Source organism: Leiobunum rupestre, chromosome 7 (assembly GCF_980474605.1).
Source record: "Leiobunum rupestre chromosome 7, qqLeiRupe1.1.hap1, whole genome shotgun sequence".
NCBI lineage: Eukaryota > Metazoa > Arthropoda > Arachnida > Opiliones > Sclerosomatidae > Leiobunum > Leiobunum rupestre.
The window spans coordinates 60,347,564-60,357,040 of NC_143390.1; the positions used below are offsets into that span (position 1 = coordinate 60,347,564).

A 9,477-nucleotide genomic window follows, 5' to 3' on the forward strand; every position below is an offset into this window, starting at 1 on the left:
ACGTGTTTTGGAGTTAGTCCATGTTCAACTGTAAGCTGAAGTAAACGTTGAATAGTTAGGCCTCCAACGTTGAACGTAACTATCCCCGTAGGATCTGTCAGAGCAAAGTCTTTCCTAAATTACTTTTTACGAAAGCTTTAATTGATCTTATTAGGTAAGTTTTCCCAGTGCCTCAGTAGATAACGAATAGGGGGTCTATATGGCTGTAAATAGGTGGGTGTGTGTTCTATATGTGTAAAATGCGGTGGGAAATGCGGTGGGAAACGCGATGGGTTAAGATAGGGCGGTTAATATTTTACATATTTGAGATAAGAAAGCGTCATATAAAGCCGATCGCATTTTAGAATTAAAATATTCAGTTAAAAGGTGCTATTGAAAGCTGTACGATGTAAGTACACCGCCTATCGTTATTTTTGATAATTTATCCGATTTTAAGCATACAATTTTAGAATTATTTAGGGATGGACTAAGAGTATTTCATATATCCCGAGTTAAAGGCGTCGCGGTCACACCTGATTGTAAAATTCGTTTAGGAACCGTGGATGGTAGTAGTGGGATATGTCTAACGGAAGAAGAATTTCAACAATTATGGGTGAAACGGGAAGATAATTCATCATTCTTTAACACAGAGCCACCTCAATGCTTCAAGTGGTTTTTCGATGGATCTACAACCAAAAGAATCAATCTGTGTTTTTCAAGATCGGAAATTGCTCAACAATGTACCCCGGTACTGGACCACTTTACGGAACTTTATTACCTAGTAAAGAAGGTTTTACTATGGCCAATTCTTCGTGGAAGAACTTTATGAAGAATTTTTTGTATATTTTATTGAGATTAAACGTGTGCGCGATCTTATTAGTGAGAATATTAAAAATCAACTAATTAAATTTATTGATAATAAATGTTATAGTTGTGAAATAGACCATCCATCTCAGTTACAGCACGAATGTTTAACGATGGAGTGGAATCGAAGAGTTAAATTATACTTTTTAGACGCTGTTAGCGCTTCAAATTATTCTGAAATTGATATTATATATTCGGGTAAATCATTTCTAGGAGACAATTTCTGTAAACGCATTATATGTAAAATTGTATGTTCAACGAAGAAACTTTTATTAGAAAAATAAAACTAGTCAATTTTGTAATAAAACCGTCTTGATTTGAATAAAATGTGTCATACTTGAAATGGATTTCCACCTACAACACCCCTTTAACGGACTGGTGGCTGGTGCCAGACAATCTGGAAAAAGTGTTTTCATAGCCTCCATCATAAAATATAAAGATATATGTATATCCCCTCCACCGGAAAGAATAATATGGTGTTATACGGAGTATCAACCTAAACTATTCAATTCGGTATTAAACAATACACCATCTGTTGAATTTCACGAAGGGCTATTGAACCCGGATATTAAAAACTTCATCATTCGAGACGATTTACTTTGCAAGATAAGTAATAATAAAGATGTTACGAATGTTTTTATTAGCGGATCTCACCATAGAAACACGTCAGTCTTTGTGTTAATGCAAAATTTGTATTACCCCGGGAAAGAGATAAGAACGTTGAATTTAAACGCTTATTATCTGATCATATTCAAATCTCCACGTGATCAATCAGCCATATTTCATTTAGCGAGGGAGATTTCTCCCACTAACAGTAAATACGTCATCGACGCTTTCCGTCAGGCGGTTTCCCGAGACTTCGGGTATTTATGTGTTGATTTGAAACCATCAACGTCAGACGCCCACAGACTACGGACCGGGCTTATACCAGGTGAAGAAGCAGCCATCTTTGAACCGAAATGAAGAAAGTTCACAATCATAAAGAATTTTTAAGGTACCTGTCCACGTGTAATTCGTGTCAAAAGAAAGCTGCTATTAAATACGCGAACAACGACGCGATCAAAGCGATTATATAAATGTTTTAAGAGGGAACGTCAAACTTTCAGACGAGCAAAAGAAGCGGTTGAACGTTACGAAAGATATCTAAGTCTAATACCACAACGAAACGAAAAAAATTTTTATTCAAAAAGGTGGTTTTCTACCATTATTGTTGGCCCCCCTCCTATCTATTGTTAGTAGCGCAGCAGGTGCCGCTATAAGTAGAGCTATCAAGAATGGCTAGAAAATTGATTTTAGTATCTGAAGAAGTTTACATTGTGAATGTATTTAATTCCTGCGTAACAATAAAAATAAATTCACAATGTTATGACTACAGGCTATCAAGGTCCTGTTATAAACTAGTTGACGTAAAAAAATGCTACGGCACCGTCCACAACGGGTTAAATGAATCCCGTCAATAATGTGAACAAGATCGAGTATTCTTAAATTGGATGTACGAGGCCTGATTATTCGTGGCCTCGGTAGTCCAATGGTAGTGGCGTTGGGACGGTAACCCAAAGGTCGTAGGTTCGATTCCTGCCCGAGGTGATGTGATTTTTCTCAGTCACTCTGGTATGGAACAATACGCAGAGGTATTCCTTGATTTAAAATGAAACTTGTAATTAAGAAGTTTACATTCGAATGAATACTCAACCGAAAATTGATGAAAACCTGAATACGAAGACCGTTTTAAATAATCGTAAACTTAATCAATCTGAAAAAGTTCACTTATATAACCACTTATTACAACGTAAAATTAGTGAAAGAACCAAAAAAGTTAAAACCCTCAACCAACCTAAAAAGAAGGATTGGTATTCGGAAATAGCCATCGCTATTCCAGATTCACTCCTCAAACCGGCAATCGCATTATACAAGTGGATTGAAAATAACAGCAAAATTGAATGGTCACCTAGGGGAGAACTTATGTACAAAAGACACAGCGTTGTTGGAACAAATACTATGGCCATTTTGCACGACTCTGTTAAGGGGTACCGAAACATATAACCGTCGGTTTAGACCGTTTCTACGAACTGCTTAACAACGAAAATGTTCCCGTCACTTATAAAAATAAATTATCCTTTGAACCATCAACAGAAAATGTAACCTCTAATTATAACGGAAATGAAGTTCAAGCTCGCGATTTTTTAAATGCTCTACCTCAAAGCCCTGTATCTATGAATGGTGATGGATTATTAAATTGGATAAAATTAAAATAAAGGATATAAAACCATATCAAGTGTGTTTTTCTTTAATTACTTTATACCATCAACATGGAAGGGTGAAACGATCCTTCTCCCGCTAGATTCTTAACTCTATCCTATATAATAATAATAATAATTAGCTAGGCTAATACCCTAGGCACCACCAAAGGGCCCAAGTCAGCTTGTGACTTTTAATGCCTTATTTACCGGTGGCTGGGTTTACTATTATTTGATTTTATAGTTTTCGAGTTATTTAATATCTTATACTGGTATCATGAGAGTGTTATGAACTGTACGAGGAATGGATAACCTAGCAAAAATATATCTTAACGTAAAAGAACCTGGAAGTTTTGGAGGTGTAAAAGGACTTTATCGTGCCGCCAGAGGAAAGGGAATTAAAGTTTCCCTAAAAGACGTTAAAGAATTATTAAAACGACAATATACCTATACGTTACACAAACCGTTGAAACACAAATTTCGACGAAACAAAACGATCGTGTATGGCATAGTCGAACAATGGCAACTCGATCTAGCGGACATGCGAGATATCAAACACCTCAATAGCGGATATTGTTATATATTATGTTGCATTGATATATTCAGCAAATACGCTTTTGCTGTTGCTACAAAAGACAAGAAAGGTACGACCATGGTTACAGCGTTTAATTCTATTTTAGAATCAGGTCGAAAGCCTAAGATTGTTCAAACAGACCACGGTAACGAGTTTCTGTGTAAAGAAGTTCAACATGAATTGAAACGTAGAAGGATAAAAAGTTTCGCTACACACTCTGAAGTAAAGGCCAGTGTTATAGAAAGGTTTAATCGCACTCTAAAATCACGAATGTACCGATATTTCACTGAAAATAACACGCATAAATATATTGACGTATTACCAGATTTAATAGACTCATAAAACCACAACTATCATAGCTCAATTAAATGTAAACCCGTTGAAGTGGTGAAAGTAAACTCGAAACAAGTGTGGCAGAATTTATACGGAAAAATTAATTTTTCACCCCCAATCTCACACCCGTTTGAAATAGGTGACGTCGTCCGAATGAGTAAAAATAAAATGATCTTCGAAAAAGGGTACAAACCTCCGGTATATAAACTTGAAGCTTTAAACTCCGATCCCATTTTAGGAGTTTTCAACAAAGAGGAAATACAGAAAGTTGGAAAGGACCTCGATAACTGTTTATTTAAAATAGATAAAGTTTTAAGGAAGAGAACAAAACCCGACGGAACTAAAGAGCAGTTAGTGCGTTGGAAAGGCTACAGTCCAGATTTCGATTCTTGGGTACAGGAAGTTGTAATACTATGAGTTTCAATATTACTCTGCCTTCGGAATCTTCAATACGTTATTTTAAAAATAACACTGTAAGCGAGTATAGAACGTATTTACCAGAACCAATAAAACTCGAAGGTGCTTACGTAGTTGGACCCGCTGAAATCAGTTATCCAAGAATTTGGAATAACGTTCGAGAAGAATGTATAGTTCGGATTTGGAAAACTATTCCGGATCTGATGGAAACCCTGAAAAATCTATGACCCAGGAAACGTACCCTATTGTTGATCATATAAATATAGTAATACCACCCGGATATTACGAAGTTGAAGATTTACTGGAAATCATGTCTGTTGATGCTGATGGACGGAATATAAGATCCAAGGTCAAACTCGTCTACAGTAAACCCAACCGACGTGTGGTTGTTGAATTGTTCGAAATGAACCAACTTTATATTCCGCATGAAATCGCTATTATTTTAGGATTCACACGCACACCGGGAGAGGATGTGACCGTGGTATATTCAATGACAGCTCCTTTTAGTTGCGATATGGACGCGGGTTTACACTCTCGATTCGTTTATTCTAACATAATACGAAGCCGATCAGTTGGTGACTCTGACGTACCACTATTGCGAATTATAAGTATTCAGGGTAAAGACGGCGATACCGTCGAGAGATAATTTTGAAGACCACATTATATACTTATCGCGAACAACAATTTTCAGACCATCGAAATTAATATAATGAATGAAATTGGACAACCGATCCGTTTTGAGCGTGGTAAAGCTCACGTTACTCTACATTTTAAACCTTGAAGAACCTGGAATTCACTATAAAAACCTAAGCTAAATCGATCTTTACCTCATTAATGATAAAAGAGGTCATCGATAAACATGTCTCCACATAATTTAGACTACGTTTCTGTTAGTGACTATCAAAATTATTACTTAAATCAAATCGGACACGGATCGATCCCGGTATACCGAGGAGTGAGTGTTCAAGGAGGCTATGGACTCGGGAATATATTAGCTTCAGCATTTCGATCAGCTATGCCTATGTTTAAAAGAGGCTCCTCATTTCTAGGTCGAAAAATTTTAAATACTGGAGCAAAAATTGCATCGGATGTTTCCAGCGGGGTGTCTATTAGAGAAGTTTAAAGAGTAGGGGTAAACAGGTGGGGAAAGAAGCATTAACAACTGCAGCTGAAGAAGTGACGAAACTAACAGGGAACGGTCGTAAAAGGAAACGAAAAGCATCTTCAATTATTAGTTCAGTCCGAACAGGGAAGAAGAAAAGACGCTCTCGTCTTCACTCCGATATATTCTCGTAGTCTAAAATTATCATATAATGTCACTGCAACACCACCGTTCTCAAAATAGCATTAGTTCGGAACTCGATTTATTCCATGTGCCATATACCCAGACTGGTATTATTGGTAGTCAATGGGTTGAATATAACCCAACGTCGAACGTAAACGAAAATCAAACTATTATATTTAATATCGCCGGCAATTCGGAAACGTACATAGATTTGAAAAATACTCTCATCCAACTTCAAGTAAAAATTGTGAAACCAGATGTAACTTTACCTAAAGGCGCAACTCCCTCAAACGCAACTTCGGATAAGGTTGCACCGGAAAATCCATTCTTGAACAGTCTGTTTGGCGAGGTTCACGTATCATTGGGAGACAGATCGGTAACATCATGTGCTCAACAGTACCCGTACAAAAGCATGATTCAAACTCTTCTGACTTTGGGGGTCCTGCTAAGTAGAGTTCGACTGAAAGTTTCAATCTTATAAAGAACGGAAGCGTTCGCCTTGAATTAATATTTGGAGAGTCATTACCAACCACGGTTAGCGTGATTTATTATTCGGAATACCAATCCCTGATTGAAATTGACAACAACAGAGTTGTTTTATTCGATCAAAGTGTATAATGGACTCACAACAACTCGAAAAAATACTCAAGAATGACCCATACACCAAATACCTGTTCAGGTGGTTTTCCCGACTGATAAACTACCTAAGACCGTGAAAACGTTTCCATTACTATACATTGTAAACACCGACACCTCTAAGGGTGTAGGAATTTACTGGTGTATAATATGATATCTGAATTTATGTATATAAAGTACTCAATAAATATATCCTAATAATATTTTATTGTTCATCAATTTCCTACCACACACACGAATAAAAACACATCACAATTTACAACACTTTCGATTTATTGAGATAATTAAGTATATATATATTTCATAACAATATTTCCTATTTACCACACCTTTCCTCGATAATATCGATCCAACAATGACCGTAAGACAACGTGCGAATACCATCGTCTAAAATATATCTTTTGCTATCACAAGGGTTCAGATCGAATATCGTACGTCGACGAATCCGTGTCCGTGAAAACCAAACGCGCGCGATTCCCGTATTTGTTCCTTATGTAATCATAAGGAAACTCGTACATAATCAATTTCGATAGCTTTGAATAGGCCTTTCAATGAAACCTGTTCAGCATTCGCCAAGGAGTATTAACATTCCGCGCCTGGACTAACAGATTCCTTTTTGTATAGTATTTGTCACTTGTGGTCGCTTGGTGCCTGAAATAAGGAAATATTTTTAATGCTGTAAACGTTAGGCCTAAGTTGGAATTCGGGATCATAAATATAGATAATAAGTCGGGATTTCATTATTCTAAAATGCCTAAAAAAGCTACGTGGGTTAAAGGAAACACTTGTTGCATTCCGGATTGTGAAAGTAATACGTTGAGTTCTAATGGGATCAGTTTTTCTCATTTTGAATTTTCCTTCAATATATTCGGAGATTTGAGCATTAACTGTACTTTTGCTGGTTAACCTGGTTTTGGGGTTTTATTACCGTCTAGTGGCTCTATATCTTCTCTATTTAACGGAAAACTAGAAATTATGAAGTTATTTACATTAGATTTATTTCATTTAATTAAAATTTTAACTTACCCAACGTTAAATATCTTAACGAAGGACCACAGAGAACGGTAACGCCGCTAACGCGTCTGCCGAGGCTTACAGTTTAAAGCAAAATCTTGGATTGAAGTTGGCTGTTTCAAAGAGGGTTGGCTGTACAACTACCCGATAAAATCTGGTAGCCATGTAACAGAAATTAAATCACATAGACCCAGTTTTACGTGGCGGGCGGGATGGAAGGGGGACGTAACTTTTATTGAAAGATCTATTGTAAAACCGGTAAATATAGGTCTATTTAAGAGAAGGAACTTTTTGAACTTCTCAATTCCAACCAGTTCGTTATGGAAAATTGTGAACTTTTTAAAGGTAGGGGAAGAAGCTTTCTTTACCGCCATTTCAGGGGTTTGTACGAGTTGAAAATTTATCTGATTACGAAGATTTTCCATAGTTTTACCGAATGTGCTGTTGTTAAGCGTTTATAAAAACTTTTGGAAAACTCGTCTGTGGCAGCTTTACGTTTTTCGGTGTTGAAATCTATATAAGGTTTTAACCAGGCTTCTTGTTTAAAAGTTAAAATACGGTGAACGCTAGTGAGCTTCATCCCCTTAGATATATAATATTTGAGGTTTCGATAATGAACCACATATTTCTCTCTATCATATAAATTGGGGGTAAGTTTAGGGAGAGTGTCCTTAATCGGAATACCTAGCCCCTCCATCATTCGATTGTAATAACCGGAAAACATGTGTTCCATAATTTTTATCGATTCTGGTGCTAGTGGATAATCATTGTGCTCCTCGTGAAGCTCTTCCAGGTATTCCAGATCCACTTCTAGAATAAACCCGTTCGGGGAATCATCAGGACAGCTCAAAATAAATTGTTCAGTAAACTCTATAAGGTTATGGTGTGAAACACATGTGAAGCCGGAAACGGGTAATGCATATGTCATAGCTAACCCGTATAAATTGTTAAGATCCAGATACATGATGTAATTATTAGGTTTGGACATGTCGTATGTTTCTGGGATATACGGGTTATTTGCTCGTGCGAATCTATGACTTATCATACTAACACCTTCTCGGATCCCTTTCTCGGGGTCTATAAACAGATCAATTTCAACTTTGGTCATGTATAACGCGGCTTGCAAACATCAGCCAACTGTATAGCATCTACTGTCACATACAGAACGTGGAAATCTCCTGTTTTAGATAAGATATGATATGATAAGATAAGATAAAATATGATATGATTTAATAAAATTGCGAGAGTTGTTGTAACTATCATCGGAAATGTATTCACCGGTTAGCGAACTATAGAAGGCTTCTTTCGGTGGTAGTTGTGTTTCAATGAATCTCTCGAAACTGTCCATATACTCGTAAGGATAGGCTTGTTTCCGCAGCAGTAGTTCCACTTTTTCCGCCGGGTAAAATTTGTTTAAAATTTGGAAATGATCAGCTCCTTTCTTGTTAACATTAGCCACCAGACTTTCTAGACTGTCGGGTAGAAACCGGAAAGAATCTAGAAACCTCAGAGATCCGAATGAAAAGCTGTTATAAGTTTCCGTGTTTGACGGTATACATGAAAGTTTTTCAACTTTTTGAAGTACAATACGTTGCATTATTAGATGTGCGTCGTACCTGTATGTCATATTAAAATTATTTTTTCAAATATGTTCGATAAAAATTTGGACAAACTCACCTCGACAGATTATGCATGATTACAGGGATAAATTTTACAACTCTGAGATTGCAGATGTTGTGAGCCATACCACGAAATCGTTTTAAATGTGTGTGTTTTTTTTAGTTGTTATCTATTTCAGATTAAATCCTATTTTGGTATTATACCCATACCTGAATAATGACGTCTTCACATGTAAAATCCTCCTCGCAAATATGGCACTTAACACAATTTCGCGATTCTTCTATCTCGCTCCTGGAAAGAACCATCGGAACATTTTGTTCTACTCTGTCTGGATGTACTCCTTTTCCAATTTCATGCTTTCTAGGAAAACATCTACGGCATCTAAACCTCGATATGTAATGGGAGGGTTTGAACCTGTAAAATAAAATATTAAAATTAATAGTTGATAATATAAAATGAGGGATTTAAATAATTACCGTTAGGTCCGACAAGAACGTAGCTTAATCCGCAGGCGATAT

General features: G+C 36.6%; 1 non-coding gene across 1 annotated transcript; it reads left to right on the plus strand.

Annotated features, from left to right (window-relative positions):
* Positions 1-2,357: 2,357 nt before the first annotated feature.
* Positions 2,358-2,430, plus strand: TRNAT-GGU (transfer RNA threonine (anticodon GGU)). Its single transcript has one exon. It is a non-coding gene; the product is annotated as a tRNA-Thr (tRNA).
* Positions 2,431-9,477: the final 7,047 nt, after the last annotated feature.